Genomic DNA, 14,775 nt, shown 5'->3' with positions numbered 1-14,775 from the left:
AAAAAAAAAAAAAAAAAAAAAAAAAAAAAAAAAAAAAAACTATGTGTGCTGTTTAGGCCTACACAAGACAAGCCCTATCAAAAACTTGTTAAGGAAGGGGAGGGGACATGAGGACTTTCTCCTTACCTCTGAGCTACAGCCTGTATAGCATCTGAGAGGCTGTTGGCACTGTATTTCCATGGGTATCCACTGCTGAGCCCACCAGGCTCCAGCAGATAGTTCCCAGTGCCACACGTTAGCCCTGGTTATCCTCTGCGGGTCACAGCAAAACTAACAAATCAAATATATTAGGAGGTCATAGGAAGAAGCAAGGTGAGGTCAGTATACACTGTGAACATGTGTGGACAATCTGCAAATGAGTTTAATTAATAAAAATCTCTTTTTAAGAAAAACTGCTGGAGGGCTGGAGAAATGACTCAATAGTTAAGAGCTGCGACAGCTCTTGCAGAGAATGTAAGTTCTGTTCCAAGCATCCACCTTAGGCAGCTCACAACGCCCTGTAACTCCAGCTCAGAGGATCTGATGCCATCTTCTGCTTTCTGCAGGCACGGCATTTCTGTATATATACCACACACATACACAGTACACACATGCACACACCACACACATACACAGTACACGCATGCACACAACACACACACATACCACATACCAGACACACATATCACATACCACACACACATACACACTGTACAGAACTATCCTCTGAGCCAAATAACCACCATCTTCAGGAGTTCATTCCCTATTTTCAGGCCCCATGTATGGGCACCATGTGTCAGAACCGACCAAATTGTCCACACATTCCTGAAAAGGGGAGTGAGGACTAAGGAAAGAAATGGACAAGAGACAGAAGATTGAGTCAGGGGGGCTTCCAGTGAACACTGCAAAAAGCCCCGAGTTTATTACTCACAGTCCTTATATACCCTGATCAAAGACTTCCTTACCAAGGAAACAGGGAACAAGCAAGTATGATTATACCTGGTAACCACGCCCTAGGTCAAACACCCTATTGTCTGGCCTTTGAGGAGCAAGATGTCCAGCAGCCACACATTTGGTAAAACACTCTGTTAGTCGTCATTGAGGAGCAAGAAGAGGTTTGAACTCTCTGACCTTTAGTCAAGATTTTTGATCCTACTGCACGTACTGGCTTTGGGGGAGCCTAGGCAGTTTGAATGCTCACCTTACTAGACCTGGATGGAAGTGGGTGGTCCTTGGACTTCCCACAGGTCGGGGAACCCTAATCAGTTCTTCGAGCTGATGAGGGAGGTGGACTTGATCGGGGGGAGGGAGAGGGGGAAGGAAATGGGAGGCGGTGGCAGGGAGTAGGCAGAAATCTTTAATAAATAAATAAATTAAAAAAAAAAGATGAAACCAGTTCAAAACTGTGGGTTCCTACAGCAAAAGAACTTCATCTGCACAGCCATGTGCAAGCCATCATCATGCTGGGAGCAGCCTTCCTGTGCCACTTGCTAGGCTCACGTGTTCCTCTCAGTAACCCTTCACTCAGGCTCCACAAGTAAGCCCCAAAACCTCATTGCTTCAGGGGAAACTTGGTGGAAGGAAACTTTGTCATTCTCAAAGCAAAGGGAGAGGGAAATAGTCCTTAGTCCCTTTCAGAGGGAAATTTTTTGCAACATAAACTGTGTGTGTGTTAAAAAAAAATAAAATAAAATAATACAATTTTTTGAACAATGTATAAGAAGGTAGATGAAAAAATGAATTCTCATTCATTGCTGGTATGAGCTTGATTTACAGAGAACAACTTAGCAATGCTTACAAGCACTAAAAATATACAAAGCTATCCAGGGGCACACACAGTCCTAACTCTGACACAGCTGGATCAAGTCTATCAGATAGGGTGGAAATGGTGTCATGGCGCATGCCTGTAGAACCATCATGTAGGGGGAGGCAGTGCAATCATGAGCTCCACATTAGCCTGGGCTTCATCACAAGACCTCTTCAAATAAAATTTAAGGAAATCTTTTTAATTTAAGCACATTTTTTATTTTTTTGAAAAGAAAACAAACTATATCTATATATGTATATGTGTGTGTGTGTGTGTATATATGCTTTGTTTATAGCTAGTATCCACTTATGAGTGAGTTCATACCACATTCATCTTTTTGGATCTGGTACCTCACTCAGGATAATGTTTTTTAATTCCACCCATTTGCATGCAAAATTCAAGGTGTCATTGTTTTTTACTGCTGAGTAGTACTCTAATGTGTAAATGTGCCACATTTTCTTTATCCATTCTGCGGTTGAGGGACATCTAGGTTGTTTCCGGGTTCTAGCTATTACAAATAATGCTGCTATAAACATAGCTGAACAAATACTTTTGTAGTATGATTGAGCATCTTTTGCGTATATGCCCAAGAGTGGTATTGTTGGATCCTGAGGTAGGTTGATAACAATATATCCACAATTAAACATGTCACAATTTTCTTAAATCTGCATTAATCAATTGACCAGAAAAGCTTTTTCTGATGCGTACGAGTACAGCAGCATTGCTGTTCTCAAATCCCAGTTCCAGTCTCCGAGCAGCAGTGAAACCCTTAGTCTGCCCCCCTCTTAGTGAAGAGGGGTTTCAGTCATTCCTTGTTTTGAATCTTTCCTTTCCTAAGGGGAAAGCTTAGATCTTAGTTTCAGGTCCAATATTTTAATCAAAATGAGTTCTGTGTCTCAAAGATTAAAACAATCAAATGTTCAATCTTCATCTCAGCACCAAAGCAAACAGGATTCTGACTGCGGAAAATTGTAGTTGTCATGCAGCAGGGCCTCTGGGTCTGTGTGTCCTGAGTGTCTGGAAGCAGCTCAGCATCTGTCCCCGCCTAGAGCAGTGTGGCACCCAGCAGGGCCTCTGGGTCTGTGTGTTCTGAGCAGCTCAGCGTCTGTCTCCCAGAGCAGCGTGGCACCCCACAGTACAATCAGGCACTCCTCTCTGTGGGGGCAGGGGAAACTTGACCAAGGACTCCCCTCCAATTCCTCTGTGGGGTGTTTGCAGCTAGGATGTCATCGGGTCTGCCATTCCCTTACTGTATATGCAGTCATCTCATCCAGCTTTATTTTCTTTCTATTAAAAAAGAAACACAAACACATCCTCGGCCCCAAATTAATATAGGGTCAGATCTTTTTATAATTTTGCAATCTTTTTATAAATAAAAGTGTTTTTACCTTGCCTTAGCAAAGGTCACCTTGGTGCCACCATGACAGATCTGTCTGCAACTTTTATACTTTTAAGTTGTTTTTAAGGAGCCATGACTTGCTCCACAATTCCTTTTCATTAGTAACTATATACACAGTTCTTTCATTGAAAGAACCATGTGTAAAATTTTTGCATAGCATCTTTAAGGGATCTTTAGCTAAAACATTAACAAAATATAGTTGTGCAAATTACAGCACTGATCATCTGGGAAAAGACCATTACTCTGGCCTTTGAATTGAGCAAACACAATTTTTTGTGTTTGCTCAATTCAACACAATTAATTGATAATCTTAAAATTATCAATTAATCTATTGCTTAGTATAAAAACATTGGTCATAGTCAATTTTCTGTTAAACTATTGCCTAGATTTTATCTGCTCTTTTGTATTAGACAAGCTACTGTTTTAAATTAAGAGTTTAATATCTTTTTTGTTTGCTTCGTTTTTTTTAGCAAGTGGGAAATTTTATCAAAAAAAAAAAAAAACAAAACAAAACAAAATAAAAAACAGAAACCAAAACACCAAAAGGAAGTTCACACAGGAAGGGAGGTTCCCAGGGTCAGGGTGCCCTCCACCTGCTACGCATCCTGCTTGAACGGTTGGGGGATGGCCTCCATGCCATCCTGTGGGCAGATGATAAGCACCACTGAGGTGTGTGGCACACCACAAGCCCCATCTGCTGTGTGTCCTCCGTCAGCTTGTCCTGGTCATCGGGGTCTTTCATGTACTCGAAGGTCCTGAGCAGTGGGTCAAACCCTTTCAGGATCCCATTGCCTTCCCGGCCATCCTGGAACTTCACTCAGATGGCCTTGTCAAAGCACTTAGACAAGTCCAAGATGCTTTCTTTCTTCTTTCTCTCTTTGTCCTGTGCCATCTTGCCACCATACACCTTAGTTTAATATCTTAACTGGCAAGAATGGGAAGGTGCAGCCATAAAAAGCATTCAGTTTTTCATAAAACCACTATAGAATAAGCTTTGTACTTAATACACACACTTGCCATAGCTGAATCATAATTAATATACTGTACTTGCTGATTATTGTATACCCTACCTATTGCTCTATACTCCACCTGCTTGAGTACCTGTTTGGCAGCTTCTATAAGCTCTCTATTGGAAATTGGCTCATTGCTCCCTTTAAGAACTTTACTTAGTGGCCCAAGATCTCCCAATAAGAATATTATAACTAAGGCTTTAACCATTGTATATCTAATTAAAAGCTTGTAAGCTATTCTTTTCTCTTAAGTTGCAAGTCTGCCTAGCTGATTGGAAAATGGAAAAAGAAAGCATATTCAACTAATGATGCTGGCCTAGTTAGACATCAGCATGTAGAAGAATGAAAACAGATCCATATTCATCTCTATGCACAAAACTCAAGTTTAAATGAATCAACGACCTCAACATAAAACCAACCACGTTGAACCTCGCAGAAGAAAAGTTAGAAGTAAACACTTGAATGCCTTGGTACATCCCAAATACAGCCCCAATAGCAGGCATTGAGAAGAACAATTAATAAATGAGATCTCCTGAACTGAGAAGTATCTGTTTAGCAAAGGACATAGTCAACAAGATATAATATTAACCTATAGAATGGTAAAAATATCTTTACTAATCCACTCCAAAACATACAAAGAACTCAGGAAATTACTCATAATCTAATAAAAGTATATGGTACAGACCTAAACTGAAGACTCAACAGATGAACTTAAAATGACTAAAAGACATTTTTAAAATGTTCAGCGTCCTTAGCCATTAGAGAAATGTAAATCTAAAACAACTCTGAGATTCCATCTTATCCTTGTGAAAATGACCAAGATTAAAAACACTGCTGACAATTTATACTTTAAGAGAATGTGGGGTAAAGAAAAAACTCCACTGCTGGTGGAAGTGCAAACTGGTACAGCTGCTTGGGATCCTAATATGGCAATTTTTTAGAAAATTAGGCAACCATCTATCTTAAAACTCAGCAATGCCATTTTGGGACCTATACAAAAAAGATGCTCAACCATACCATAAGGACATGTGCTCAACTATGTTCACTGCAGAATTATTTTGTCATAGACAGAATCTGAAAAAAACCCAAATGCACCTCTTCTACAATATGATAAATGAGTGACATCATTCTTTACAATAGCTATAAATACCATAAAATATTTTGGAGTAACTTTATCCAAACAAGTGGAAATTTCTGCATGATAAGAACTTTAAATCTTTGAAGAAAGAAAATGAAGAAATCAGAAAATGGAAAGATCTATTCTCTTGTGAAGGTAGAACCAACATAAGAAAAATGACAATCTTGCTGAAATCAATCTACAGATTCAATGCAAATGCCCATTAAAATTATAGCAAAATTGTCTTTGTGCCTTGGTTCAATCCTTGCAGTGGCTGTCTGAGTTTTGGGGACTTCTTCTTAATCTGCTCTATACTGTCAATGTCTGTGTGTCAGGAAGCCTCTGAAGTCTCTCCAAGCCTGCTCTCTTGGTCTTCTTTCCTAGTTCACTCCCTTGGTCCTCTCTCTTGGACTTCTCAATGTTGTAGCAAGCTCCTAGCCCCCTCCGTATTGGAGCAAGCTCTTAAGTCCCCTCACTATTGGAGCAAGCTGTGTTTCAGAGTTCCACCAAGGTTGCAGGAGGATAGGTGAGTTTGGGAGTGGGGTGGGGTCAGTAGCTTGGAGGGTCAGGTGAATGGAGTGGGGTTTGGGGGGGAGCCCACCTGGAGGAAGGTCTCCTGTTGGCTGGCTAGAAAAGCAGAGGTAGTTGGGGGAGGGGCCCCGGGGTTTTGTCCCACTGTGGAGATCCTAGAGAGTGGGATGTCCAGCCACCATGTGGCTGTTCACTCACCTCAATTGAAGGGGATTTTGTATTCAAAAGTTAAGTTTGTAGTAAAGAAACTGCCAACTTAACCACTCCACGCTAGGGGAAGGTTTTTCTTGAGAATAAGATAAAGAAAATATCCAGAGGCATCTGGAAGGGTCTAGGGCAGAGAGAGAATAAAGCAGACTGGACATGGTCAGGGCTAGGGAAGCAGGAGAGGGGGGGGGCACAGGAGGGAAAGATAGTGGCTTTGGTGAGAGAGTAGAGCTTGAGAATAGAATATAGTGAGAAGGTAAGAGGACAGCAAGAGAGAATAGGGAGAATACCCTTCTGCCAGACATAGGGGAAATGACTCCTTTGTGGGAACAGAAAACCTGCTGCACTCTTTCCTGAGGAACGCTGCCTCTTATCTATCCATCAGAAATCCTTCTATAGTCTAACTTGAGCTCATTTCTGGATACATGGGCTGCCAGAGACCTAACAAATATAAAGTTTCATAATAAAGCATGCACAAATAAAAAGAATGAAAAATTTAAGAAATACAAATAAAGTAGAGTTTTCTCCCAGCAAAGAAAGGTTCTCCAAAGAGCAGATGGAAGTGGATGATTAATTGAAGCCTTTCTCTGGGTCTTCCTGGGTTATGCGCCTCCAAGACAATGAGCCAGTCAAGAGCTACATACCAAGTTCTTCTTGCTGTTGTGCCCATTGGGTATTTCAGAACTGACCAGGCAGTAGCTGCCTGAAACTCCTCTCAGCTAGGTTTCTGACCTGAACAAAAGCGCACAGAGAGAAGGCCTCTCCAGACACATATTCTCCCCAGCGTGCAGGGCAGGCATCTTCTAGATGCCAAAGAGGAGTGTGTGATAAGAACAAAGATGTGTGGTGGAAAGAGGGCAGGATCCTCTTCAGCACTGCCCCAGGATCCTCTTCAGCACTGCCTCAGAAAACCACATGCAGATGCTCTCAAATCCTGCCTCCACCTCACCACTTCCACCCCACCCTAGAGGGCATTCGCACTCTCCACCAGCTCCAGGATGTGGTGTCCTCAGCTCCCCAAGTCAGAAAACTCTCAGATTTCTGTCAAAGTCACTCCCCAAACAAAGATTATTCTACGCAGCTGCAGTGGAATCTCCACGGGTTCCCAAGATGGAAACATGCTGAGGTCTGACATCTAGATCTCTGAGGACCATGCTCAGGAAGTCTCCAGGCTCTGGTGCTCTGCGGCCTCACTGGGAGATGCAGTAATGACCACCTTCCCTGTGGACTCTAGATCCTTTTACAGGCTGTATGCCTGCAACATCCAGGCTCCTGGGCCAGTCTGGGATGCTTCCTCTTTCATCTTCATCTTTTATCTTCATCCCGTCAGTGAGGAGAATCCCCTCCTTAGGCCACGGCCACGGTGACAGGTGCTGGGACTCTCCACATAGTGAGAGTATTTGTCCCATGTGAGGCTGATCACTCAACAATCACTTATTACCGTCACTTTGACTACTTAGGACTCTCTGCATTAACTGTTGCCTACTGCAGAACGGAGTTTCTCTGGCGAAGGTTGAGAACAGCACAGATCTACAGATATAAAATCTTTCGGGGGCAATTTTTCAACATGACCACTTCACAAAACAACAATGGGTCCCCCCCTATTGCCTGTAGCTTCCCCAGGCACAGGTTGTCAAACAAGCTTACAATACATGATTTCCTGTGATGCAGGCCTAATAGCCCATCAGAAAGTGGTGGGTTACCCCAATAACAGTCATACCACTACAGCATCAGTAGGACCTCCTTACCTGACAGGTCAGTGTTCAAGCATGCTGGGGTGATTCTCACAGTGGCTGTACCAGTGTATCAACAGTGGATAGGGTTACCCTTTCCCTGTGTCCTCACCAGTATTTCCAGTTATCTTGATGATGGCCATTCTGTTTGGGATAAGATGGGATCTTAAAGCAGTTTTAGTTTGCATTTTCCTGTGGGGTGTGTGTGTGTCTGTGTGTGTGTGTGTGTGTGTGTGTGAGAGAGAGAGAGAGAGAGAGAGAGAGAGAGAGAGAGAGAGAGAGAGAGCGCGTTCTCTTAGTTCCATAGCCTATCTTTTCATTGAGTTGTTTGCTTTCTTGTTTAATTTCTGGAATTCTTTGTATGTTCTAGATACTAATTCTTGTTGGATGTATAACTGGCACAAATTTCCTCCCATTCTGTGGGCCACTTCTTCAGTCAACTGACAGTGTCCTTTGCTGTATAGAAGCTTTTAATTTCATAAGGTCTCGTTTATTGACTATTGACATTATTTCCTGAGTGTTTGGGGTCATATTCCAAAGTTCCTTACATAAGCGTACTATCTATTTTTTCCATTATATTTATTTATTTACTGGGGGCATACATGTGTGTGTGTATACATACATACATACATACATACAGACAGACAGACAGACAGGTGGCCTAGCATGCATGGGGAAGTCAGAGGATATCTTGCAGAAGTCCGTTCTCCCCTTCCACCATGTGGGACCCAGGGATCAAACACAGGTTGTCAGATTTGGAAGCAAGCACCTTTACCTACAAAAGCCCTCTCATCAGGACCATGTACCTTTAAGTTTATTACCTGTATTTTAACTCTCACGTTTTCACAGCTTGGGTTGCACTGAAGTCCTCAATCCACTTGGAGTTTATTTTTGTGTAGAATGAGAGATATAACTCTAGTTTCAGCAGGCTGTGGTGGTCCAAGCCTTTAATACTCAGCACTCCGGTGGTAGAGGCAGGTGGATCTCCTAGCTCTTGGCCATCTTGGTCTAGAGAGTGCATTTCAGTACACAAGACAGCCCAGGCTACACAGAGAATTCCTGTCAAAAATAAATTTTTTAATTTATTTTCATTCTTTTGTGAAAGATGCCACCACTTATGAAAACCACTGCCTTTTCCCCAGCGTTTATTTTTGTCCAAATCAGGTGGCTGTAGTTGTGTGGTCTTGTATCTGGAGCCTCTGTTCTATTCCCTGATCTCTATGTCTATTATTATTACTTGGCTCCAAAATATAGCACAATCAATCATGTGATGCCTCCAGTAGTGTCATTTTTTGCTCAGGATTGCTTTGGTTATCCAGGTCTTCTGTGTTTCCCTAAGAATTGTAATATTGACTTTTGATGTCTGTTAAAATGCCCTTGGGATTTTGGATGAAGTTGCATTGAATCTATAGATTTTGTTTGTTTTTGTTTTTGTTTTGGTAGAAAGACATTTTCACAATAGTGATTCCTCCAGTCTGTGAGCAGGGGAGGTCTTCCCATATCCTAGCATCTTCCTTGGCTTCTTCCGTGATTTAAAGTTTTCATCATAGAGTGTTCTCACCCTTAGGTTAGGTTTATTCCAAGGTTTATCTTGATGGTTGTTATCTTGGGGGGTTGTTTTTGAGGGTGTTGTGAATGGAATTATTTCCCCGATCTTTCTCTATGTGTTTGTCATTAGAATATGGGAAGGCCGCTGATCTTCGTGTGTTAATTTTGTATCTTGCTGTTTTGCTGAATGTGCTTACCAGTTCTAAGTGTTTTTTACTGGGGTCTTCAGGATCAGATCATCTGAAAGTAGATACACTTCGGTTTCTTTCCTGTTCATGTCCATTTACTTCTCTTGTCTTACGGGTAAAAGTAAGAGTGCCAGCACTATGCTGAATAAGAATGGGGGAAGTTAACACCCTGGTCTTCTTCCTGGTTAAGTGGAAAGACTCTGAGTTTTCCTCCGTCTAACATAATGTTAACTACAGGTTTGCCACTTGCAGCCTTTGTTGGGATGTGTTCCTTCTGGTCTGTTTTTCAGGATTTTTAACATGAAAGATGTTTGATTCTTTTTTAAGAAGACTTTTCTTCTTCCCTTGAGTTCTTTTATGTAGTAATTTATTGATTAACATGAATTGAATCATCCTCATGTCTTTGAATTAAAGACAATTTTGATCATGGTGAATGATCTTTTTGATGTGTTGTTGAATTTGGTTTGCAAGTCTTTTGTTGATAATTTTTGCATCTGTGTTCATCAAGGAGATTGGTCTGTGATTTTCTTTTTTTTTTCCTTTAACATCATTGGCTTTGGTATCAGAATAACAACAGCTTCATTCAAAGAGTTTAGCAATGTCCCTCCTTTTCTATTATACGGAATCGTGTGAGAAGTGTCGTCAGTTCTTTCTTAAAGGGCTGATAGAATTCACCAGTGTAAACCTGGCTTGTTTCAATTGGGAGATTTTAAATTATTGCTTTAATCTTACTTCTTGTTATAGATACATGTACTTATCTCATTTTTGTCATTTCTTTTAGATTTTCCAATTTGGGGAATATGACTCTTAAAGCTATATCCTAATTTTTTTTCTAAATTGTGTTGGTATCTGTTGCTGTTCTTTTTCCATCTTTATTATTTATGTAATTTGGATCCTCTCTCTTTCTCTCTCTTTCTTTCTTTTGGTTACAATGGCTGGGGATTTGTCAATCTCATTTATCTTTTCAAAGAGCCAACTCTTTCTTTCATTATCTTTGTATTGCTTTTTATTCTTGTTTTGTTTCTATTTCATCAGTTTCTGCCCTGGTCTGAGTTTCTTTCCATCTACTGAGTTGAGGTTTGGTGTGCTCCTCTCTTTAAAGGACTCTAAGGTTTATCATTATGTCATTGATTTGATACCTCCCTGAGTCATTGGATATACAGACCTTTCTCTCAAGATAGCTTTCATTGTACTCCATGGGTTTTGACATGTTGTCTTTTGGTTTCAGTTGGATAAAGATGTTTTAATTCCTTCTTTATTTCTTAAAGGACTTGCTCCAATCCAGTGCTGTGTTCTTTAATCTGCATGAGTCTGTATATGGTCTAGTGTATCTCTGGCTGTTAATTTATAGAATGATTGCATTGTGACTAATAGAACTTAAGACTTGTTTCAAGTTGCTTTATATGGTCTAGTGTATCTCTGGCTGTTAATTTATAGAATGATTGCATTGTGACCAATAGAACTTAAGACTTGTTTCAAGTTGCCCGAATATGTGGACTTGTTTTATATCCTAGTACATGATCCATTTTAGAGAAAGTCACATGAAATGCAGAAGTCGTGCATCCTTCCGGGTTTGCATGGAATGTTTTACAGACGTCTGTTGAGTTCATTTGCTCTATGATATAATTTAATTTACACACTTCTCTGTTTATTTGAAGAGTTATTTGTTTAATTTTATTTTTACTGATTAGTAGTGTGTGTGTGTGTGTACATATACATATATGATGTGTGTGAATGTATGCATGCCATAGAAAGAGTGGAGGCTAGAGGACAATTTTGTGGAGTCACTTCTCTCTTTCCACCTGCAGCTAGAAACATCCCTGGCTTCCAGGGATCAAAGTCAGGTTGCTCAGCTTGCTCGGGTTGCACCACAAGGACCTTTATCTGGTGGACCGTCTTTCCAGCCCTGTTTCTTTCGTGTTGCAGAAATATCCCAATTGCTGAGCATAGGGTACTAAAGTCACCTACTGCTTATCAACGACTTTACATTTGTTTTATGAAGTCGTATGCACCTGTGTTTGGGGCGTATGTTTAGAACTATAACATCTTCTTGGTGGGTTGTTCTTTTAAGAGATTTCTTCTTCTCTCACTAGTTTTCATTTGAATTCTACTCTGTCAGACATTGTAACAGCGATACCTAGTTGGTCCCTAGGCCTTTAATACCTTTTTTCCACCCTTTCATCCTAAAGTAGTGTCTATTTCTTGGAGTCAACAAATAGATGGTTCCTGTTGTGTTTTGTTTTTAATCCAATCTACTAGTCTGTGTTTTTTCATAGGCAAGCAAAGACAATTAATATCCTGAGTAGATACTGAAAGGCACACATTGCTTCCTGTCACTTTGCTGATTGGATAGTGTTTGTTTGTCTTTCTCTTCCTCTCCTGCTAAACAATTATTCTAAAGTGCTTTATTCTTTCCTGTGGCCTCATGGATGGGTTAATTTTTCTCTCTCTCTCTTTGGTCCAAAAGATTACTTCAAATGCCTTCTATAGCACTAGTTTTATGGTTAGAAATATTCTCAGAATATTTTTATGATGGAGAATGTTTGGTTTTCCTCCAATACGACAGTTTTGCTGAGTATAGTAGTCTGTTGTCAGTATCTTTCAGAATTTAAAATACATCTTTCTATGCCCTCGTGGATTTAAAGTTTTGATCTGTCATTATTCTGCTGGGTTTGCCTTTATACGTGACTTAGTATTTCTCTCTTGCCACTTTCCATTTACTTTCTTTCTTCTGAAGGTTTAATGTTTTAATTATAATATAATGTGTGGAGGTTCCTTTCTGGTTTGGTTCCTAAATACCTCTCTTGCCTGTTTGCATCTCTGATGATTAGTTCTAATTGTTAGCTTGACACAACCTAGAATTGGCTGGTAAGGGAGTCTCCATGAGGAACTCTCTAGGTAAGGTTGGGCTATGGGAATGTATAGGAGGGACTGACTTGATTACTTTAACTGCTACAGAAAGCCCTAGCCTGAATGTGGTCAACACCATTCCCCAGCTCGGGGTCCTAGACTGGACAGAGTAGAGAAAGTCATCTGAGCACCAAACACGCAAGCATTTGTTTCTCTCTGCTCTTGAGTGCAGGTGCCATGTGACATCTCAGCCTCCTGCTGCTCTGGCTTCCCCAAGCAATGGACTGTAGCCTGGAACTGTGAGGAAGCAAACCTCGACTCCCTGCTGCTGTCCATCAGGGCATTTTACCACAGTGGCAGATGTGAAACTGTGAGAACATCCTTTTCCTGACTATGGTGATTTGAATGAAATGTCCCCCGTAGGTCCCCCGTCGGAGGCTCTGTTGGGGAGGGTTAAGAGTGCGCCATAAGCTACAGTAAAACTTTTCTTCCATAAGTTATCTCCTGAAGGTGCTTGCTCAGAGCAATAAGAAGAATAATATCAAATAAAGGATATGAAAACATAACTCAGAGAAAATAGAAATAACTCAAGACAGCAGTCAGAAAAACACAAACCCTAACACAAATGCACTATGTATCATTCTCCCTGATACAGAAATTAGAGCAATAAAAAAAAAATGGGGAGTGGCCTATCTCAGTGTTAGAGCTCTTGCCGAGCTATAAAAGGCCCTTGGTTCAATCTCCAGGCCTACAAGAAAAAAAGGAAAACAAATAAGCTAAAATTTACAATGTGAAGACTTTATGGAGCTGAGAGTTAGGGAGGACCCTAGCGAAAGAACAAGCTTTTCAGCCTTTTTATAGAGAAAGCTAGTAGCATCTTATTTTCTTCCTTCTTTCTTTCTTTATTTTTTCTTTCTTCCTTTTTCGTTTTTTTTTTTGAGACAGTTTCTCTGTAACTATTAGCATTTTTTAATTCAGTGGATGTTTGAATTCATTAGTGCCACTTTTAGAAAAATATTACATGTCAACAAGATGATTTGGTGGCTTAAGGCCATTGCCAATACCAAGCCTGGTGACTTGAGTTTGACTTACAGGATCTACATGGTGGAAGGAGAGAAATGCCCAGTGCAAGTTGTCCTCTGACTTTGGGTGTGCATACACATGTGTGTGCATATATAAATAAATGGAATGAAAAAATTCAAAGAAACGTATTACAGATGAAGTCCATGTGATGATAAAGCAAGGGAGGGGACTAATGAAGACTAGCTGGGGAAAGAGAGAAACAACTGGGGGGGAGGGGTACAGAGGAGGGAGTTGGAGGAGGAGAATGAATGAGGATAAAGATTAATGACACATATAAGTAATACAGGCTTTTAATCCCAGCGCCTGGGAGGCAGAAGCAGGCAGATCTCTATGTTTGAGGCCAGCCTAGTCTACAGAGCGAGTTCCAGGCCAGCCACGCTACATAAAGAAATCCTGTCTCAAAAAACCAAACCAAAACAAAATACCATGATGAAATTCATTACTTTGTGTGCTAACCTTAAAATATAATTTTAAAAGAATAAAGAAATAAAAGGAATATATTACGGAAAAATAGTGTAGGAAGTGGTTTTACTTCGTGTCCTATACTCAAATCTCTTCCTACCAAGCATAGCCGCCTACTGTTGGGTTTCTTGTCCACCTCCTCCCCTTTAGACTTCTTAGATGGCTTCTCCTGCCTCTAAATCACCCTGGAAGCTCTCCATGGTCCACCACGGCTGCCACCATCAGACTTGTCAGTTACTACGACCAAGATGATGGCAGTCACTGTACAAAGTTTGCCGCGATGCAGACTGGTCTCACTAGAAGGGACAGGCCCCTGCCTCCGCTGGCTGTCACCACCACTCAGCGAAGCTGTCTCTGAGCAGATGTCTATCTTTTCCTGGTTTGATTATTCCAAGCCTATCATTTCCTCCCTCGCTCTTGGTACATGATTTTATCATCCGTTTCACTGAGAAGATAAATTCGCTTGACAAGAAGAGACTGCACGGTCTTTCCAACCATTCAGTCTCGTCCTTCAATGGCGAAATGGACCCTTTTCCTGCCCAGTTCATTTCCTCGCTTATCTGCTGGGACTCACATTGTCTCAGGGCGTCGAGGGCCCAGATATGAAGCCTTCTTCCTCTTGCCCTTTGCGTGTCCTCCTTTAACTGAAATTTTCACCTCCAGTGGTGAATGTGTTGTTCTTTCTCATCCACGTTTGACCTCACTTGTGACTACTTAGATATTATCTCCTTCCTTCCTGTCACCAGCCATTTTATGAGCTGCTTCCACTCACTTATCTCTCTTTCATCTGCCAGCTCTCAGCTCTCTGCACGTCTGTCACCATCACACCAACACAGAAGAACCAACAATGGCCTCCCTCTT

General features: G+C 41.1%; 1 pseudogene; it reads right to left on the bottom strand.

The window, feature by feature from the left end:
• Nucleotides 1-3,781: 3,781 nt before the first annotated feature.
• On the bottom strand, nt 3,782-4,077 carry LOC126514913 (U6 snRNA-associated Sm-like protein LSm7; annotated as a pseudogene).
• Nucleotides 4,078-14,775: the final 10,698 nt, after the last annotated feature.

Source organism: Alexandromys fortis, unplaced genomic scaffold (genome assembly GCF_014885135.2).
Source record: "Alexandromys fortis isolate MF-2015 unplaced genomic scaffold, M_Fortis_MF-2015_v1.1 scaffold_150, whole genome shotgun sequence".
Taxonomy (NCBI): domain Eukaryota; kingdom Metazoa; phylum Chordata; class Mammalia; order Rodentia; family Cricetidae; genus Alexandromys; species Alexandromys fortis.
The sequence above is the reverse complement of the archived record's forward strand: the minus strand, read 5'-3'. Positions and strand labels throughout refer to the sequence as shown.